The following is a 22680-nucleotide window of genomic DNA, read 5'->3' as shown; positions in this document are numbered from 1 at the left end:
GAATTGAGCTGCTATGATCAGTGATGTAGCTACATCACTATAGAATACTGATTTAAGTCCTTTGGGTATAGATCAAGGAATGGGTAGCAAGGAGTGGGTCAAATGGTGGTTCCATTCCAAGTTTTCTAAGGAATCTCCAGACTACTTTCCATACTGGGTGCACAATTTTCAGTGCCACCAGAAATGTATGAATGTACCCTTTTCCTCACATCCTCACTGACATTTATTATTTCTTTATTGTGATAATTGCCATTGTGACAGGAGGAGTGAGATAAAATCTTATAGTAGTTTTGATTTGCATTTCTCTAATTACCAGAGAAGTTGAACAGTTTTAAAATTGATTTGTTGATAAATTATATATATTCTTCTGAGAAGTGGTCTGTTTAGATCCTTAGCCAATTTGTTGATTGGGATATAGATAGATAGATGGATAGATAGATAGATAGATAGATAGATAGATAGATAGATAGTTAGTTTGGTGTTAAGTTTTTTGAGTTCTTTTAATATCCTGGAAAGTAGTGCTTTATCTGATGTCCTTGTAGTAAAGATTTTCTCCCACTCTCTGGTCAACAGAAGGGACCCCTGAAAACAGACCAGCTGGGGAAATATTTCCTAGGTCCCCTAATGCTATTTTACCACAACTTGGACACCAATTATGCCATAGATGTCCACAGAGGGATCAGATATTTCCCTGTAGATAATCTGATGTGTAGAATCCAGGGGTTGCAGTGTGCCTCCTGAGGAGATTACCCGTTGTCCATATTGGCATGACTTCACTGCATTAAGTTTTCTTTTCCCAGAGTAGGCCCATGATGGAGCAACACACACCATTCATGAAGAGAAGACAAGGATCCTTGGCAGGTCCTGGAAAGACCCATCAGACCTTTCCTTTACTTACAGTTACCCCTCACCCAGGACAACCTGAGGCAAATGCATTTGTCTCCTAATTCTCCAGACTCAGCTGTCAATGGACTAATCAGCACCTTGCATCCTCAGTGTGAAAGTGGGGTTGCTCTGAGTGCCAGGCTTGCCTGAGAAGGCTGGAGATGCATTCATTTTTCTTCATGGTGACCAAATATGATAGCAAAATCTTAGTCCTTGTCCCTAGTCCTTTTCCAATACAGAGAAAAGGGATTTGAGGAAAAAAATAAAAGTGTTATTGCTATGCTACAAAAAAAAAAAAAAAGAATTAAAGAAAATAGAGGGACTCCTGTCCCAAAGAATGTGATTCTAATTGCCAGTGAACAGAGGTTATTTTAAGCAGTGCCTCAAATATTACCCACCAGAACAGAGATGAAAATTTGTTCTCTATATGTGTAATAAGAATTGTAATTCACTGTGCTGTCATGTATTTAAAAAATAAAATCAATTAAAAATAAAAAATATATATTACCCACCAGTTGTGCCCTGTCAGAAGTCATAATTCCCTTGTAGCCTTGAGAGAGCTATTTCTCAGAACTTCTTGCATCAGCTCTAAAGTCCAGATTTCTTGGTTCCAGTGGTACATGAGCTGAAGGACATAAAACCTGGCTTAAGTTCTGACTTAAGACAGGAAGTAGGTTAATCTAGTTTTCCTCATGGTTAGGAAACAGAGGAAAAAGTAGAAGAAAAATTCAAATCAGTTTTAAAATAAGTCTCAGTGGAAGAGGAGAAAGGGTTATGTACAAAGCATGAAGTGGACCCTGACCCATTTCTAGAGAACACATGGCAGGTAGGAATGGGTGAGGTTGATGAAGAACAGAAAATTTAGATCAATCTGGGCATCAAAGTGAATGCCAGGAATCTCAGGGACACAGACATGCAGGCCAGAAACTCAAAGTTCAAGGTCGGCCTGGAGGACTTGTGAAACCATGAAAGGTCAAAACAATACAAAGGGTTGGGGACAAAGCTCAGTAGTAAATTGCCCCTGGGTTCAATTCCCAGTAACAACAACAACAACAACAACAGAAATTCAGAAATAAGATCAAAGAATGCTTTTCCATGAAGCCAGCAGGTACTTAGGAAGGGACTGGAAAAGAGTGTGTCTTAGCTGAGGATGAGGTGAGTCGGTATCAATGGGGCTAGAGGCAGGATGGAAATTTAAGCCAGTTTTTTTTTTTTAATATTTATTTTTTAGTTGTAGTTGGACACAACACCTTTATATCACTTATTTATTTTTATGTGGTGCTGAGGATTGAACCCAGGGTCCCACATGTGCAAGGTACAACCCCAGCCACAACCCCAGCCCATAAGCCAGTTTTAAGTTAACAAATATTTTGTTCTGCCCACTAAAAGCAAACTGTTCAATTATTTGTTTGTGAGTGTTTGGATGGTTTTAGTTAACATAGAGAGGATCATCAAAGTTATAATCAGTAGGGAGATTCTTTTTACTTATTTTTTTAAATTTGGGTACCAGGGATTGAATCCAGGGCACTTAACCACTGAGTCATGTCCTTGGCCCTTTTTTATATTTTACTTAGAGACAGGGTTCCACCGAGCTGTTTAGGGCCTCTCTAAGTTGCTGAGCCTGGATTTGAATTCTTGATCCTTCTGTCTCAGCCTCCCAACTTGCTCAGATTACAACTGTGCGCCACCATGCCCAGCTTAGGCAGGGGGAGTCTCTAATATGATGCTGGAAGAACACCAAGGATGGATGGATCAATGTATTCAGTTGACAGTTCCCTAGGATTTCAAACCTGCTGCATATACTGCCACATTTCATGCTCCGTGCATCTTTTCTGTGTTAATTTCTTGAGTTATGAAAAGATGGTACACAAAGTCAAATGTTTTCCTTTATTCTGAGTCAATAGTTATATCAAATTATTCAACATGTAAGGTAGTTGTAGGGTCCCCCAATTTATGGGAAGTAGATAAGAGGATAGATGATATCATAAGGTTGGTAACTGGAATCCCAGTTAGGCAAAGTACTGCAGGGTTGAGCCATAAACTTGTGGGATCTCTACCAAGAGTCAAAATTGAATTATTGGATAATCAGTTGTTAGGATATTGGTTGATGTTGTGGAAATTCACACTCTTTTTTGATAGAAGTGGTTTCAGAAAGCAGACATTAAATGTCAGGACTTTAACTTTAGCTATGTGTTATTCACTGGTGAGAATCATAACCCTAGAAAAGGGAGCATTTCCACACTCTGAAAAGGGTGCATTGACCTCAGAGAAACTTCTCCTTAGCTGCTCAGAATGTCCTCACTCACTCCTTAGGAATGACCCCTGCAGGGCTGCAACTTTATAGTGAATGCTCCCTAACTGTGGGGATGCATTTATTCTAATTTGTGAGTTCCCTTTTGAACAGTGAGTACAACAGGCTACTGACCTGATTTATTTCCCTGTTGTCTCCTTCATAAAATCTTAGTCATACAATTCTAGTTTATCCATGTACTTGAAATTTTTATTTTTTGATATGAGTTTAAGAGTTTTAATTATGGTTTAAAATAGGAGTGAATTAGGTGAAATGCTCTGAAGAAACCAAGATTCTTTCCATAAAGCAATGCTGTGTTTCAAAAATGAGAATCCAAACACCCCTGAAGTCCTCATTAGATAAACATAAGGGTTTTGGCATTTCTGGTGTGTCTCACGGACCTCCTCTTCCTTCTGCACAGAGATAATGACAGTCCTGTGACTACTTAGTCACTGCTCATAATTTTACCATGTATTTCTTAGAATAATTTCTTTTCTTTTTTGTTTTTTTTTGTTTTTGCTTGATTGTAGTAGTTTTGAGCTTTGTATAACTTAATTTTCTCATTGCTATTCCATTAGGATTATGTTAAGACTTTCTTTCTTTTCTTTTCTTTTTTAACCACTTCTTTGTTGGCTCTCTTAAACACATGATGCTGTGCTGCTGTCTGGAGCTCTGTTCTACTTAATTAATTTACTCCTTGCACTGCCTGTGGATCTGGAATTGTTTCAAGTTTGTGTTGTGATGATGTTGACAGTGTCTTTTTCTTAATTTTTTCCCAAATATTAATGTTTCATGAATATTTTACTCATTGGGAAATACAGTGGGTTGTATATTATACATAAATTCAGATTTACTAGTAACTATCAGTGAAATGTGCCAATCATCTGAGCATTCATTCATGTGTGTTTGTTCCTCATGAACACTTACCCTTACTTATTTTGATGTCATTTTACATTACTTTTATTCATAATCTGACATTCAGCATTTTTCTCATGTGGTTTTTACTTTAACTCAATTTCCATCATTTTATTACATTTAATTATTAATTCTTTCGGCTTTACATATTTTACTGACAATGCATTTTTATTTATATTTTTTTCATACAGATAATTTCTCAGGGAGCAGGGTTCCTTTCACTTCATACTACATTTTCATGAACTTCTCTACATTTTAATTGAGTTGAATTTATCAATCTGTTCTTTGAACTTGCTTGATTTTCTTATATAAATTTTTTGGAGGACAGGAGAAGGTGTTGAGCTCCCAGAGTTAAATCCTTGGATTTCCAAACCTCTCCTCCAGAGACTGAATCATTCTGGAGATACATGTCATCCATCTATCTGTCTCCAGAGCTTCTGAATTCTGCAAACAGGTTTATCCTCTGCATACAGGTTTATTCCTCTAAATAGGTTGGCTTCTTGAAATGTGGGTTATGCAGACTCCTTACATGAGCTAGCTAAAATATGTGTTTTCTTGCTTTGAACTCATTTTTTAAAAGTATTCCTGCTGTATGACAACAATTTTATATGTGCTTAATAATTGTATTTGGGGGGGTTAATTACTATTTATTTGTTTGTTTGTTTGTTTGTTTATTTATTTATTTATCTATTTTTGCTCTGATGAAATAGACTGAGAGAGAAAGTGTCAGAAGCCTTGGTCATGCAGACACTAGCCTCACCTAGCTCCCTCCTTGCTGGTATAGCCAGGCTTGGCTTTTGCTGTTCTCCTGTGCTGAGGCCAGAGCTGGCTTGCTGCATCAACTGAGTTATAATACTACACATGCACACTTGTGACTCCCTGTGTAGAAGAAAGATACAGGAGTAGCCCAGTAAAGAAGAAGGGGACAGTTCTGGTATCTCCTGAAGCCTAGAGTGAAGCTGTGCCAAGATGCAAAAGTTCTTTCTGAGCAAGCAACTTGCTGAGAAAAGCTGTGGCCAAGAGTGTGCCACTCTGACATCATTCAGCCAGGGTTTGGATTGTACCTCCTGGAACTCTGTGCCTGTGTTGGGCCTCTCCCCATTCATGGATTCTGGGAGGAAACTCTCCAATCAGGCCTGCAGTAAGAGAGGAAGGGGTGTCTTTCCACAGTTTCATCAAATTGTGTAAATTCTGGAATGGCCTCTGCTTGTGAGGCCCAGTCATACAATAAATCTAAAAATAGTGCTGGAATATCTAAAATGTTAGAAAATGTAGAATCTGCAGTTTTTTGTTTTTTTTTTTTTTTTTGTAAAAGGGAGAATCAGCTGTGGAGGGAAAATATCCTGCCTAAAAGTAGAGCCATATTGCTTTTCTAGTGTCTGATGTATCAATGGAAGGGTAACTGATGTGATATAGCAATTTGTATACGGGGTAAAGTTGGGAGTTCATAACCACTTGAATCAAACTGTGAAAGATGATGTATTAAGAACTGCGTAATGTTTTGAACGACCAACAATAAAAAAAAAATAAATAAAAAAAAATAAAAGTAGAGCCAGATTCAGCTGATCTAAGTTCATTACTATGGAATGATAGCCCTTTGACCTCTCTGGACTATAGGGTGGGAGAACAGCCAGCAGCTGAAAAGTGTGGGCATCTGTCATTACAAAGAGCCATCTTTTGATATCTCTGTGTCTTCACAGTTTGTCAGAGGATACAGAGCACCACATTGGGAGAAGCCAATTTGGTGGATGTGGTCTTTGTGTAGGATGAGCTTTGTTGGCATCAGAAATCAGCTTTTCCTTTCTCCCCAGGGTTATTTATTTTCTCTGATTCTCCCACAATATGAGAGGTAGGATCTCAAAACTTAGATAGCTGCTCACAGGGCTGACAAAAAAATTCTTTATTTTCGAGTTTCCTCTACAGATTCCAAAATATCATTTTTTTTTCATTTGCAGATCACAGGATTATTAACAATTTTTACCCATGCAATATTTGAAGCTAATGCTTTATCTTAATTGTCATTTACCCCTAAGTAATGGATGATGGTTTTTGAAAATGTATGTTTTTAGGAGGTTAATGTTTCACATAGTTTGAGAGCAGAGAATAATCACCAGATCTGCTTTTGAAAATCTTTGTGCCTTCTTTTTTCTTTCCTAGGCACACTCATCTTATCACCATATCTTTGACAAGTATTCTGGTTTATAAGTGGAATGTCTCCAAAATTTCATATGTTGAAACATGGTCCCCAGTTGCGGCAAGGTGGAGAGATGGGCTTGTAGACCATAAGGGCTCTGACTTCTTTTTTGGACCAGTCCACTAACAACTGACTGGACTATTGGGAAGAGAACTAGTTGGAGGACATAGATCATTGGGGTAGCTCTGAACAGAATCATCTTCTCCCAGCATCTTCCTCCTTCTCTGCTGCCTGGCTGTCATGAGATGAACAGCTTTTCTCCATGTTCTTCTTCTATGATGTTTCTGTCTTGGAGTGAGACTACTATGGACTAAGTGCTCTGAAACTGTGAGCTGAAATAAATGTTTCCACTCCTAAGTTGTGACTTTTAGATATTTATGTCACTAGTGGAAAGCTCAGTACAACAGAAACTTTACTAGGTGGCATGTCCTTATCCAGTGTCCTATTCTTTCCCTGGTGCTGGATTTCAGAACCGTCTGGGATGACATTTGGTACCCATGGGGGTATTTCTCTTAGATTGTCTGTTGACCATCAGCCTCCTGATCATCTATTTCTAGAAAACAGATTTCCAAGTGGAGACTTGGGGGAACACTGATTGACCTGGGGCCTAGAGGAACCTCTTTTATCATTTTATCTACATTGTAACCCCTTGTAACATGAATATTTTTCCTTTAACTTCCATTATATGGAGATTTTGATGGCCTATAAATTATGTTGTAGGGGTAATAAAGAATTTTGGTTCTACTCTATATATTTTCTCTGAGTTGTGAGTTCCAGGAGAGTATTCTAAAAAACGCACACCCTCTGGGTGTACAGGAAACCACAATGTACTTCAGTGAGTAAGAATGGGGATGAAGAATGTCCAAAGTGTCAGGATGCCTTGACTTTAACCTTGGGTCTGATTCAGTACGGTTCTTCCCAGGCTTGTCACCTTCAAAAGATGTCTTTACTTACTTCAGCTTCAACTTTTCCCTAATTGTAAGATGTATTTTACTATCAGTCTTCAAATTAAAAATATATATCCAATACTTCAGGATAAAGTTGAATTTTAGGAAAAAAATCAGACATATGTTACTTTATTTAAATGTTTTATTTGCATTTATTCTTCTACAGAGGGTTCTTCATGGGATTCCCATGTGCTCTGTGTTTTGGAAAGTGATTTCAAGTGGAATTTCAGGGCTTAGCTTTGGAAATTTTACGAAAAATAATGAATAGGAAAAATCTACCATTATGGTGGCAGAGAAATGAATGTAGGTTTTAAAAATTGATTGGTAGCTGCCTAGGTGAATTTCATATAGACCAAGCTATCACCTCCTCATCCATGAAGACATGTGATAATCAACTTGTCATAGATCTTATCATCTGAATATTAGAGATTAATATTGAATCATGTGAGATAAGATTTGGCAAATCCTAGAATTATTCACATGATTTCTGTTTAGTAAATGGTTATCATGGAGATAGTAACCAAATATTACACATACTTTCTGAAAAAGATGGATGCTTTTCCATTTCAGGGACAAATGTAAGTTCTTTACACTTTTGTTGCTTCCCATGGACTGGAATTTGGCCACGCATAGTGGGTGATGCATGGCTGAGATGCCAGTTACTCAGGACACTAATGGAGGAGAATTGCACATTTTAGATTAGTCTTAGAACCTTAGGGACACCATGTTTCAAAAAGTAAAAAGATCTAAAGATGTTGCTAGTGGTAAATCTGTAAACAGTCCCTGAATTCAATCCTAACCAGAAAACAAAATCCCTCTGAGTATGAATACTTTTACCTTCAGATAGTGGCTCTTTCTCATCTAAAACTAAATAAATAAATTTGGAAAGCAGAGAGGTCTGAGCTCAGTGATTAGTAGGTAAGGTAATCTTGAGCTTACAAAGGAAGATCCTTGGGACTCATTTTTTTTTAATAAGTCCCATATTTTCCCGATATGGATTTGAATGGTAGGTAATCATTCCTGAGAAGGAAGCCTAGAGAAGTAGGAGGAAGATGTAGTTGTTTTCCAGGAGTTTCCCAGGTCAGGGGCAGCATTGAATTTTCCTCCCAAACTACTATGGAATATGCAGACTGTTACTTCTCCACTGTTCCAGTATTGTGTTTAACATGTTTTAAATCCAATTTGCTTCACTTTCTTATCACAACAGTCAACTTGAACTCTGTTTAAAACATATATGGTACACATATCCCTCTGATATCAGGAGCCCTCTGTTCTTTTACTTTCATCAAAGCCAGGCCAGGCATACGTGACCTGCGAGATTCAAAAGGTTTTCTTTTTGATAAATGGACATCGGATTGTCTTGGTTTCCTAGATTCCCATTGAGGATGTTTCTGGGTCATTAGAAGAAGTGAACCCTGCTTTGTTTTCATTCCATCTGGATGCTCCACTATCTATATATAAACAAAACTTAATAAAATGCACATTCATTTCCCCTAATAACAAAATAAGTCCTAAAAGAACAGAATGATTAGAAGAGACTCAATCTCTACAATGCCATGGAAAGTCTGCTGAAATACTTATTATGTCATTTAGTTTTGATTTGGCCACAGACATCACAGCAGTGATGATGTGTCCTTTTATATTGACTGACACTTTGTACCAATTTGTTCTATTTGTTCTTCAACTCTTTTAACCTTATTTGCTTGGTTTAAATGCTGTCTGCCACATTTTCCCTATAATGTTATATTTCTTTGTCTTTGACTTGAGGTGTTTTGTTAGGATTTTCTAAATAATCTACATAAACCATCATGTTTGATACAGAAACTCTTTTTCTTAGTAATTTTTATTTTTGTGGCTTGCTTTGGGGAATGCAACCTCTGCTGCCTTTTGTTTCATACAGACATTGGCTCTATTACTGGAGGTCCTGAAATAGACCACAGTCCTGTAGGCTTTCATTTTATTCTACCTGCAGTTCACAGACATTAACCTCATTTTATATAATGGTTGTGCACTTAAAATCACCCTTCTTCTCACCACAATTTTCTTCTGTGAGAAATAGACAATTTATCATTTGATATATAAATTCACAATTAAAATGAATATGCTCTGTTGATGCCTTAATTTTTCATTTTATTTTGTAAAATTAGAGTATAAAAACTTTTTTGTGGATTTGTGACACTCTTTTCTCAGAGTTTTATAATAGAGAAAATCACTATTATGAAGTATTTTCTTGAATAATAAACAACACTCACCAGTTAAGAGCCAGGTCTACTAACTATCATTTCATCTTCGGCCAACTTTCAAGCTCTGTGAATGATTAAATGGTCAATGTGCTCTTAATTTATCTATTCCTATTTCAGGAACTGTTGGCATTCACCAATGTGACCATTGATTTCTCTGAAGAGGAATGGGAATGCTTGGAGCCTGCTCAGAGGAACTTATACAAAGAAGTGATGCTAGAGACCTACAGAAACCTGGTCTTCCTGGGTGAGCAGAGTTCCCTTCAGAATTCCAAATAAATCAGAACTCCTAATTGTATAATTTTCGTACCTTGCAGAATATCTATTGAGCACTTCTGCTCTTCATGAATGAGTTTCAGATTCTTGCTTTCAAGAAAAAGGATTGGGAAATTTTTGTTACAGAGAAGAAAATGTTAATGCCATTTATTTCAGTCCTTAATCTTTCTTTTTCCTGAAATGATGTATATTTTTCACTTAAAATTCGTGGTACTTATAGTAATGCAGCGATATAGAAAGATGTGACCTACATGTCAAAATCCAAATTCTTCCCTTTATAGATAGAATAGAAGCATCAATATTCTCAGTAATAATCCCAACAGATACTCAATTCATTTTCCAATGAACACATTGCCTCTAAGCTGTATTTGGACACCCTCCCCTGGTGCAAAGAAGAGAGCCCTTAGCTATGTACCCAGGTGGGCAGAAATTCATGAAACAGAGGACACAGTTGAGAGGTCCAAAGGCAAGGAAGAAGCCAAATTCAAATGTTGGTGGAGAAGTTATTATGCCACAGAAATGGTCTTGCAGGAGCTTAGGTTTATTTCTTGTACTGTCCTATATTGAGCATGGTTTGCTCTTCTTTAATGTCCTCCTTCTTCTCCATGGATGTCTGTGTTGAGTCAAATCAACATCCCAAGCACTCCCCTTTGCTTATGAGGTCAGCATGATCTGATGGCATTTTCATCATTTGACATGTCTCTCAGAAATCTGTGCACATTTCTGGAGACCTATAGGTGAATTTATTATAATATAGTAGTATCAGAAAGTAGTTTCTCTTTTATCCTTATGTTTTTATTATTTGAAATTTCCTTATCAGAGCTCATTATAAATACTTATAATGAATATTCTGTGGAACTTTTCTGTCATTAGTGAATGACTGTTCATTTTGCTTATATGGTTATAGGTGATAACTACAGTTATATAAAAGGGTTTGCACAATAATCAATCAATGGTTGTTCTGAATTTTGTTAGTTAAATTTTCTTTTTATTTTTTCCTTTTCTGTATTTCATTTTATACAGTAGATTTTGAGTTGTACTGTAGGTTTCCTCCCTCATTTAATGTTTCTATTTTTTTTACCTACACTTTATAATTCAATGGCCATTTCCAATATTTCACAAATTAGGGCAAGTAAGATGAAATTAAATTATGTCTGATTTTTGTTTCCATTGTCAATACAATTATATTTGCTTCTATTTTTATTTAATTTTTAATTTTTTTCTTTTGCCAATAAAATTACATTTGAGATAAAATACTTTGTATCTCATAAGTTTTTGTTTTAAAGTATGTTGCACATACGATAATCATTTTCACAGCAGCCTCTGATCACTTTTGTGTGCAATATTCTTATACACTTTTGCCTTCAAATTGCATCTTTAGGTTTAGTCTCTGATAATCTGCATATAGTTGTAACTTTTTATTTGTTTCCTCTGCTTCCTTTAATTCTCTTTTCCTTCTTTTTTAATTGGGTTATCTTGTGGTTCATAGATTGTTATCATGACATTAATTGATTCCTCTTTCACTTCCCTTTATTCTATGAGTATTTTGTCTTTTACTTTGATATTTTATAAAAATCATTTTAAATGATATGTCAAGAGCTTTGTAATGTTTTGAACAACTAATAATAAAAAAAAATTTTAAAAAGTGATTTTAAACTTACACTAGGTTTTTAACTGGCAACAAGTTGACTTCAATTCATAACAAAATTTATTATATTTATGTATCCTTTGAAAATTATGTTATTGATGACACATTTATTTTTATATTTCATACATATTTAGAGGTTTATGATGATTTTTATGTTTTTATACTTTAAATTCTATAGAAAAAGTGTTCTATGACCCATTAGTCCAGTAAAATTGAATTCTGTATTGGTACATGAATCTTCCTTACAATGAAAGTTTTAAAATTTTATATGACTTGTGTTGCTGTGCACATTTATTTCATTTTTCAATATGAATAATTCACTTTAGTATCTTTTGAAAAAAAGTTCAAGTAATTATAATGTTTGGGTGCACTTATACATATTTAAAATCTTTATTTTTATTTATGTTGAAGTATAGTATTTCTGGTTATAGTATTCTCAGTTGGGAAGTTTGTTTTATCACCCCTTTGATGCTATTCTCCTGTTTCATTCTGTATTGCAAGGCTTCCATTAATAAATTGACTAATAATTATATTCAACTACCCTTCTCAGTTGCACATTTTTCTTTTGGTGCTCTCAAGATTCTCTCTTTGAGATCACTGAAAAATTGAGTACAATTCACTTTGTATCTTTTTGTTTCTACTTAGACATAATTGAACTTCTTTAATTTTGACTTCTTTTTTTTTGCTCATATTTATCTTTTCTCAGACTGTTAAAATTGATACTGGACATTGAACTCAGTTGTTTTTCCATTGTTCTTTTCTTCAGCCTTTTTCATTTTTAATTTTTGACAATCTCACTAAGTTGCTGAGGCTGGCCCCTCTGGCTCATTCTCCCAATTTGCTAAGACTGCAGCTGTGCTCAACCCCCACCCCACTCTCTCAGACACTATTTCTTAAGAAGTCTTTCATGTACACAATTTTTGCTTGTGTCTAGTAATGATTTTTTTATCTGAATTTTACTCAGTTTTCTGTGTTCTCATTTATTTCACTAAACTAAACTTATTTCACAAGGCTATTTAGGTCTTTTGGTTAGTTCATAACTTTTTCTTTTGATAGCAAGTGTCCATTTTTCCTTGAGTATTGTACAACTTTGGATTTGTCCATATAACAGCCAGCAAATAGTAGATTAATAGTCATTTTGGAAAACAATATGGGAGTTAGTAAAGAACTGAAAAACAGGAAGCACAGTGCTACATGTTTGAAATCTTAGGTAATAGGGAGAACATGTAAGATGCTTGTCACACCATGTCTCAAAATTAGCAAGCTTAAAGGGTTTTGTGTAGTAAGTCAATAGTATCACACCCTTGGGCTTAATCCTAAGCACCACACATAAAAAATTAAAAGTGGAATGACCCTGTTATCCAGAAATACAAGTTCTAAATAGGTATCCTGAGGAGATTAAATCATCATGTTGAAGAGAGAGCTCCCTACTGCTTCAGTGCAAATATTGTTCACAGTAGTCAAGACATAGACTCCACCTATGTGCTCATCAGGAGTTGGATGAGTAAAAAAGATGGTATTTATACACAATCAATTACTAATAGAAAAGAGATATCTTTTCAATTAAAGTGACAAGGGTTGAATATGCAGGACTTTGCATTGCATGAAATAAGGCAGCCACAGAAAATAATTTGCAGCCTCATCTGACTCACATGTGGAACTCACAAGTGCAGAGAGTGAAATGGTTACCAACTCCTGCATGTTCGAAGTGTTGATGAAAGACCGCTATATATATTTTTTATTTTATTTTATTATTTTTTTAAAGAGAGAGAGGAGGAGAGGGAGGGAGATATATATATATATATATATATATATATATATATATATATATATATAGAGAGAGAGAGAGAGAGAGAGAGAGAGAGAGAGAGAGAGAGAATATTTTTTAATATTTATTTTTCAGTTTTCGGTAGACACAACATCTTTATTTTATTTTATGTGGTGCTAAGGATTGAGCCCAGCGCCCTGTGCATGCCAGGTGAGCGTGTTACCGCTTGAGCCACATCCAGCCCAATATATTATTTTAAAGGACATAAGAAGTTTTGAGCCCATGGTGTGACACTTAAATACTGAGCCACATCCCAAGCCCTTTTACTGTTTTTTATTTTGACACAGGGTCTTGCTAAGTTATTTACAGTCACACTAGTTTGCTGAGGCTGAATTTGAACTTGGGATCCTCCTGCCTCAGACTCCTGAGTTGTGCAGAATCAAGGCTTATACCACCGCACTGGCAAATGTACTGTATTTTTGACAAATGCTAATTGAATGAATACAATGATTTCTAAACACTAAAATGATGATTAGATAAAATGTTCCTTAGCTAGAATTAGTCATTGCACCATATATTATATTTTCAAATACCATTAAATACTTGGTAAATTCATGAATTTAACAAATTTAATTTGTTAATGAAATGAATCAGTAAATAACCAAAGTTATAAAATTAAACACCAAGTTATTTATCTTGATCTCCATGTGTTGACTTTATCTAGGTAATACTGACATAGGCTGTGCCTGTGTGTGTGTGTTTGTGTGTAATGTGTGCTTACCAATAAAAAGAATTTTTCATATTTCTCCTTAGAGACCATATACTCTCTGCCCCTATTGAATATCTGTATTATTGTCATCCAACATTTGTTATATCCAGGTTTCTCATGGTAGACAGAAAGTGCTTTTCAGGCAGTCGCCAAGAAAGCCAAAAATGTTCATGTTTACATTTTCCTTTTCCTTTTGAGAGAAAAGAAGGAAGTTGGTTGATTTTTCCTAATTGTAGAATGGTACATTCTTGAGGAAAAAGGCCTGTAGTGAATAAAAGAAACACATTTTCCTTTTCTCTGCTATATTACTCTTTTTAATGATGTACTTCTCTTGCACATTGAATTCTCAGATGATTTGGGTAATTCTTACAAAGTACATTTGTCTGTCCATTGTTATTTAGTTCATATATTTATGGAGAAATTATGTCTTTGATGCCATACTATTGAAGTTCTGACTGCTATAATTGTATGTTAGATTTGTAAAGTGTATTATAAGTATAATATGTAAAATAATTGTTATATTCATTTTTTTCTAGCCATGACCTCTCATCATACCCAGGATATTTTACCAGAACTGAACGGAGAACATTTATTTATAAAAGTGATAAAGAGAAGATATAAAAATTGTTACCTTGAGTATTTACAACAAAATAAAATACAGAACAGTGTAAGTAACAATGAAGATCAGAAATTATATTATAAAGAAGACACATTAATAGCGACAGTTTTTAATAAAAATGTCCTTAATAATATCGACAGTCCTCGAGAAGATTTAATAGCTCAGAAAAGTATTCAATTTATAACTGAAGGACAAGTTTCTGAAAATATTGATTTTGAAAATTTCTCTACACTCTGTCCATCATTCTGCAATGAACAAAAGATTTATTCTTGTACTCAAAGATACACTTTTAATGATTGTGGGAAGGCCCCTATGTACTCCCTACTGCTTAATCAAAATTCAGATACAGATTTCTGGAAAGTGTGCAACACATGTGATGAAACAAGCAACACCTTCAGCCAGGTCTCTATGCTAAGCAATTACCAGTGCCCTTACATTGGAGGAAAAAAGCATGAATCTAGCAAAACACATAATAAATTTAGTTGCAATCAAAGGGAACATCAGTGTGGTAATTGTGCCCAGAACATTCACAAAGATGACAGATGTAAGAAAGTCCCTCCTCATTGCTCAAAGCACCATCAAAGTACTCAGAGCCAAGAGATGCCTTGCAAATGTGAGGAATGTGAGAGAGCTTCTTATCCAACTGCAAGCATTCCTCAATACAATGGACTCATCCTGAAAGGGAGCCCCACATATTTAAGGAATATGTTCAAGCAGGAAGTTCCACACCACTTTCTAAAGACCACAGGTACCATAGCAGTGGTCAACACTACAAATTTAAAGAGTGTGGCAAAACTTTTAATCAAGGATCACTCTCTATTATGCACCCCAGAATTCATAGTGTAGAGAAACCCTACAATTGTGAAGAATGTGGCAAGTTCTTTTTTAAACACCAGGTATTGCATAGCAGTGAGGAAACCTACAAATATAAAGAATGTGAAAAAACATTTAAGGCATTTTCAACCCTTAGTCAACACCAAAAGAGTCATACAGAAGAGAAGCCCTATAAATGTGAAGTATGTGGCAAAGCTTTTAATAAAAGATCATGCCTTACTCGACCCCAGAGTATTCATACTGTAGACAAGCCCTACAAATGTAATAAATGTAGGAAAGCTTTTAAAAATAATGTATGCCTTACCAAACATGAGGTAATTCATACTATAGAGAAGTCATACAAATGTGAAGAATGTGGCAAAGCTTTTAATCGAAGATCATGCCTTACTCAACACCAGAGAACTCATACAGGAGAGAAGCCCTACAAATGTAAAGAATGTGGGAAAGAATATACTCAAAGAGCAGGCCTTGCACAGCACCAGAGAATTTATTCTGGAGAGAAACCCTATAAATGTGAACAATGTGGCAAACGATTTACTCAAAAAGTAGGCCTTACTCAACACCAGAAAATTCATACAGGAGAGAAGCCCTACAATGTACTAAATGTGAGAAAGCTTTTAGGTATAAATCAAGCCTTACCCAGCACCAGAGAATTCATAATGGAGAGATTCAATGTGAAGAATGTGGGAAAGGTTTTAATGAAAGAATATGGTTTACCCTTCACCAGACTAATCATAACAGGGAGGGGTAATTCAAGTGTAAAAACTGTTGCAGAACTTTTAGCAATTGCACAAACGTGGCTTATCACTGGAGAAGTCATAGTACATAGAACCCAAAACAGTGTAAATACTGTGCCCAAGTCTTTACTCAAATTTCAAATTTTTCTTAACATTAGAAACTTGATACCTATAGGGGATGGGGAAAGATATTTGCCTGAAATATGTGCTTAAAAGACAGCAAAATATCTACAATAAAGAAAACACCTTTAGAAATATAAGAAATATAGCAAAACTTCTCTTGATGTACCATGAGAGGGAAATGAGGGATTGCCTTTTTTGCCTAAAATTTGTTAAACAACCCTAGGTGATGTGGGAGAAATAAAGAAATTCTCATAAGTAGTATAAAATAGTTTAGAAACCTTGTCTCTGGAAGGATGCAAATTTATTATAAATCAAAGATTTTTCAATACTTTCACTTTTAAAAACTGGAGAAAAAGTAGATTCTTTTAGCAGAAGAAGGCTTGTTCCTCAGAGTTGTTAATCTACAATTTCAAGTCTTTACAGTGGATTATAAAATACTGTATTCCTGTTTACTAAAGGTTTCATGCAACAGATAGTAAAAACATACTAAAATATCTCCATTAATCTTTTTAGAAACATTAGCTCATTTAGAGAATAGTATTCACATAAATCAGATCTTCAGTTATTTTTTTCTGTTTGTAATTATGGTGATCTTAAGACAGTTATAGGTAAGATATAAGAACATGAAAATAAGCCCCAGATTTCTCTATCTTGAATTACTACTCTCAAATTTACCCTACACATTCTGGTCCCAGTGGTGGACACCATTTTTTCCAGCAACTGAGGAGGCTGAGGCAAGAAGATCCCAAGTTCAAAGCCAGCTTCAGCAACTTAGCAAAGCCTCAAGCAATTTAATGAGACCCTATCTCAAAATAAAAACTAAAAAGCACTGGGAATTGTGGCCCAGTGTTTAAGCACCCCTGGATTTCAATTCTTGATACCTCCCAATTTTTTTGTACCTTATACAATGAGAGAACTCCTAAGGGCCCTGCAATTTTGGAGAGCAACACAATTTTCCAACACAGGGTCTTTTAATACCCCAGAAACCAGGAGCCACCAGTGCAAATTTTGTGAAAAGAAGGGTCATTGGAGGGAGAGATCCCAATGGTTGCCCAGGAAGCCATGTGGTCAGCTGGACACTGACCCATCCTGGCTCCTGGCATGTGTGGTAGGAAACAACTAAAATACTGAAGAAGCCAAAGATTTCCTCATGAAGACCTCAGGAATAACCCCCAAGGAGTCTAGACTCACATTAAAAAATTTAGGAAAATACTTTTGCCCAGTAACAAATACCTATTTAGCCTTGAAACAACCAGAAGGGAACTATAACCAGAAACAAGTGCCCAATAATGAATATGGGAAAAAAGCTATACTCATAGAGCATTTTAACCTCCCACATAATTTATATAATTTTATATACAATCTGACTTTGGCTACTTTTCACTCTACTCTATAATTTATCATGGTTATTTTACATTGGGGATTAAAAGATAGAGAGTATATGGCAAAGTATCTCCAAACTCCTCTACCACTGAGTTTTTATGAGATACTCCAGATTACACCTGTCCCCTTTTAGGTTTTAACAGGAACAGAAGCACTTGCCACCACACAGGAAAAATCAAAGTTCTTATTTAGATGAGACACTGGAGTATAGATAAGTCATATTCAAAAGCTAATCACACCTGGGAATTGTAGCGCTAGCCTGTAATTCCAGCAGCTCAGGAACCTGAGGCAGGAGGATCTCAAGTTCAAAGCCAGTGCCAGCAATTTAGCAATGTCCTAAGCAACTTAGTGATACCCTATCTCAAACTAAAATACAAAAATGGGCTAGGGGTGTAGCTCAGTGATTAAGCAACCCTTGATTTAATCCCCAGTATCAAAAAACAAACAACAAAAAAGCTAAATGCAAAATAATACATATTACCTTACATTTTTTCTTTGTGTTAACCCTTTGGGTCAATGGAACACTCACATTATCACTTTGATCTAAATTAATTGGATATGTAAATATTGCAGGATATAGATAAATTTTATGCATAGGAGACAAGGAAGCAGTGTGTGTCTTTGGGTTCCTTGGATTTCAGATTCAGCTACACAGTCATCAGCCATTCTGCATTCCGGGGCTTATGGCTCTACCTTTTCTTCTTTTCTCTACTAAAAGTAGTCTCACACAGAGAACTGCTTTAGTTTTGATGTCATTTTAGTTTTCTAAGGCAGGTTAAGTTGTAATTTGGGAGTGCCTAGGGGGTTACTGCAATTTTTAAGATTATTTCTAGTTTTAGATGGACATAATGCCTTTATTTTATTTATTTATTTATTTATTTTTACATAGTACCGAGGATCAAACCCAGTGCCTCACATGTGCTAGGCAAGTGCTCTGCCACTGAGCTATACCCCCAGCTAAAGGTACAGAATTTTTGGAATAATTTTCAATTTACAGGTTAGAATTGTTATATTGTGTTCAGAGGGAAGTGTTGATATATGTTTTTACATGATCCAATTAGTACATCATATATCTTTCACCTCAAATATCTTTCACCTCAAATATCATTATGGAGAAAATATTGAGAGTTTTTCCTTCTCATCTGTGAATGTACCACACATTCCTATGTGTACTCACCTTACTGTGTAATTGGACCCTAGAGCCCTAGAGCTTGTTTTTCCCATAAAACTATGTTTATGAGCTCATCATTTGCTTCCAACACATATCCAGAAGTGGGAAAACTGGATCGCAAGTTTATAAATTTTATGGAAAAGCCCAGTCACTCCAAATATCTTCCTCTTTTCCCCATTGGTATCTATCCCTATCATAGGCACCAAGACACCAAAAGCCACCATATGTGCTCATCAGCAAGTTATGACGGCAGGCTTTGGAATGGGAAGTTTATATATCCTTTTTAAATGTGAGATGTGCTACTGGCAAGATGACCACATGGCGTGAGAAGATTGGTACAGATGTGGTGTTAATGGCCACCTCCATTTCTGACCTCACTTCCACCTTATTAGGGTTCAAAAAACCTAAGGCAAGGCCTCCCCCAGGCTCACCAAAGAGTAGGGGCACTCCAATATGTGTTGCAGGCCATGGCAGCTTTTCACTATTACCAGCTATCTCCACCCATACTGTGCACTTATGACCAGCCCTGGCAAGAACTTTAATACCTGAAATGGGACTACAGTGAGTTCCTATTGTGATTCATGATCCAATACCTCTGATAATGCTGGTTATCTGATTATAGGTGACAAGTTCTGCTTCCTCACATGTTGAAGTTCAAACTTTAGAGAAGCATGCTGAAGAAAGCATATAAATCAGGGTTTATTTAATAAGGGATAACATAGACTTCTCCTGTGAAGGAGAAGGGGGCCCTAGCTGGTATCCTGGTATCCCAAGAAATGAGGTATTCTGCCCTTTTTATGTGTCCTAGGCTTCCTTTGTTCTCCTGCCTTTCGCCCTCATCTTTCTCTTTCCTGCCTCGGTGACTAGGCCCAGGAATGCTCACTGGGAGGGACAAAAAGTGGGAACCAGGTGGGATGAAGGGGGAAGGGCAGGGTGGAGTATCCAAGGACACATTAACAACCTTATAGCTCCCTGTAGGGAGGGGAAATACCTGGGACAGGTTACCATGGCACAGGTTGGAGCAGGGGCAGGTTCTTGATAAGATCCCTCAGGAGGACTGTCTCTAACTTCCTAGACTCACTCAAAATTGGCCTCCTAGATTTGAACTGACTTGATTTACCTATCTATACTGACTGCCTGTCTAACTCTGGCTTCACCCCCAGATAACATAGGCCTAATTTGCTCTAACTGCAAGAGGTCTCTGCCCTACTGCACAGAGACCCGCAGTCCTGAGCCAAATGCCCAGTCCTGCCACAATTAAAACACCACCCTTGAGAATGGAGTCTCTGAAATTGAGGCTGGAGGGTCTGTTTTAAAGCCATGTTGAGTGTAAAACTCTGTAATTGGGTAGGACTAACATCTGCACAAAGGCAAATGAACTCAGAATCCATCCGTTTTGTTTTTTTGTTTTGTTTTGTTTTTAATGAGGTTGGAAGATGTTCTGACAAACTTTATTGATTTTCTCAAATGCTAGCTGTTTGGCCAGGAACTCAGAGGCATTTGAGTCTCTGATTTATCTGTTTGCTGCCTGGTACAGACGCGCCACAAAATCGGAAAACTGCTATTCTGATCCTGTTTAATCTGACTAAAATCCAAAGTAGGCTGATCCCAAAAAGGTATTTTTGCCACACCCTTTTGGCACATTCAGTGAACTGATCATAAATGGCCATATTGTAATTTAATTATCTCTCTAGGTCTGTAAATTCCCCAGTTCCCACCCACTAACATCTCCAAAGGGGCATCAAAGCCTTGCCTCTGGTTTCTCTCAGACTGTTTGGTGCAATAATCAGTTCAGTGAGATCACCAAAGGAGATAATCACCCCCTGATAGACAAATCTTGGCCATAGAGATCAAGTCACATGGTGGTAAAGGCTCGTTGCATAACAAATCAAGCTAACTTTGAACAAAGGCTGAATTTGGACTGTAAGTACAGCAAGCACTTTTGAACTCCTTTAGAGTCTTAAAAGGAACTGCAGTGTGCACACAGACAGCTGATTTTGCTCGTTAATCTGCTCAAAGACTTTAAAAGGCTGAAAACCTGTAATGTCCTCCCCGACTTCCTGCGCTGTCCTAAGGCCACATTGGAGGGGCATAAGCAAGGATATAGCCAGTTCAGAGTAGTCACTGAACCTTGTTCTGGAGGAGAGGGGCTGGATCTGAATGGTGGGTGCAGGGCCAGCCAGACATAACTTACCAAAGCCCTCCTCCAGGTCTTCCTCACCCTCTGACTGAGTCTCCTCAGACTGTGGCCCAGTCAAGGAGCTGCACAACAATGATTTTCAAAAACTATTAGGAGGTATAAATTGGCTGAGGCCATATTTAAAGCTAACTACATCATATTTAAGTCCTTTATTCCAGATACTATAGGGATATCCTTTTCCAACTTCTTATCAGCTCACAGCCGAAGTGAGAATGGCTTTAAGAAAAGTTGAAATTGCTATTAAAAATGCTCAACTTACTAGATTTAACCCACAAGAGCCTATACATTTATTGATATTTCCAACTGCTTATGTTCCTACAGGGGCAATATCACAAACATTGGAAGTTATTGAGTGGATTCATTTAGCCCACTCTTCTCAAAAGTCATTAACTCCTTTTCATAATTTTGCTGCTCAATTAGTGATCAAGAGAAGAACAAGTTTTACAGCTTCTTTGATCAGAACCTAATATTATAATCATTCCATTTTCTTCTCAACAGAATGATTGACTTTTTCAAATTTGTAATACTTGGCAAGTAGCTATTGCTAATTTTCCTGGTCAGATAGAGAGTCATTATCCTCATGATAAAATTGTTCAATTTGCATTAGTAACTCCATTTATTTTTCCAAGGATTGTATGTGCACAACCAATGGATGGTGCACTAACAATATTCACTGATGGCTCAAGCTCAGGTAAAGCAGGTATTTATAGTCATGCTCGTACAAAGGTGATACAAACCTCATATACTTTTGCCTAATGAACAGAACTATAAGCTGTCATTTGTGGTTTAAGTCATTTTGCAAACAAGCCCATCAATATTTATTTTGACAGTTTATATGCAGTTGGAATTACAAAAAAAATTAAATTTTAACTATTGGGTGTACATCATCACAAGAGTTTTCAATTTGTTTCATACTCTACAAAGGGAAGTTCAAATGTGAAAGCACCCATGTTTTTCAGGCCACATACAGGTCCATACTAATCTTCCAGGGCCTCTAACATCAAGTAATGATAAGATTGATAAATTGGTAGCTTATTGTCAACAAATGTCTTTGAGTGTGCACAAACTTCACATTATTTATATTGTCAAAATGCTTCTAACTTACATAAAAAATGTAACATTACTAGAGAGCAAGCTCATCAAATTGTACATCACTGCTCTCGGTGTTATACATACTCCATCTTTACCATCTGTGGTAAATCCCCATGGATTAAAACCAAATCAATTATGGCAAATGGATGTAACTAACATTTCTCAATTTGGTAACAATGTTATGTTCATGTAATTGTAGTTACTTATTCTAGATTTATCTTTGCCACAGTCCATGCAAAAGAAAATACTCAACATGTTATTTCTCATTGTTTGACTGCTTTTGCTGTATTAAGATGTCCTTTACAGATTAAAATTGGTAATGCACTGGCTTATTTTAGCTCCTTTTTTCAACAATTTTGCCTAGAGTTTCATATTGACAATGAAACAGGTATTACTTACAACCCTCAAGGTCAAGCTATTGTAGAACAAGCTCATTTATCTATTAAGCTACAATTACAAAAACTAAAAGGGGGACATAGGACTAGTGTGCCCCCAAATAACCTTAGTCATGCTCTGTTTGTTTTAAATTTTCTAAATTGTGACTCAGAAGTTTGCACTGCAGCTGAGCGACACATGTCTTCCACAGCAA

The 22680-nt window shown here is 36.4% G+C and overlaps 1 protein-coding gene across 1 annotated transcript in view; it reads left to right on the top strand.

The window, feature by feature from the left end:
* Positions 1-22420, top strand: part of LOC101976104 (uncharacterized) — a 91232-nt gene extending 68812 nt beyond the window's left edge. Inside the window, exons 4-5 of the mRNA XM_078027916.1 lie at positions 9592-9718; positions 14469-22420. The gene's annotated coding sequence lies outside the window, so the exon portion shown is untranslated. The remainder of the gene's footprint in view (positions 1-9591; positions 9719-14468) is intronic.
* Positions 22421-22680: the final 260 nt, after the last annotated feature.

The sequence above is a fragment of the Ictidomys tridecemlineatus genome, chromosome 12 (genome assembly GCF_052094955.1).
Source record: "Ictidomys tridecemlineatus isolate mIctTri1 chromosome 12, mIctTri1.hap1, whole genome shotgun sequence".
In the NCBI taxonomy this organism is placed as follows: Eukaryota; Metazoa; Chordata; class Mammalia; order Rodentia; family Sciuridae; genus Ictidomys; species Ictidomys tridecemlineatus.
The sequence above is the reverse complement of the archived record's forward strand: the minus strand, read 5'-3'. Positions and strand labels throughout refer to the sequence as shown.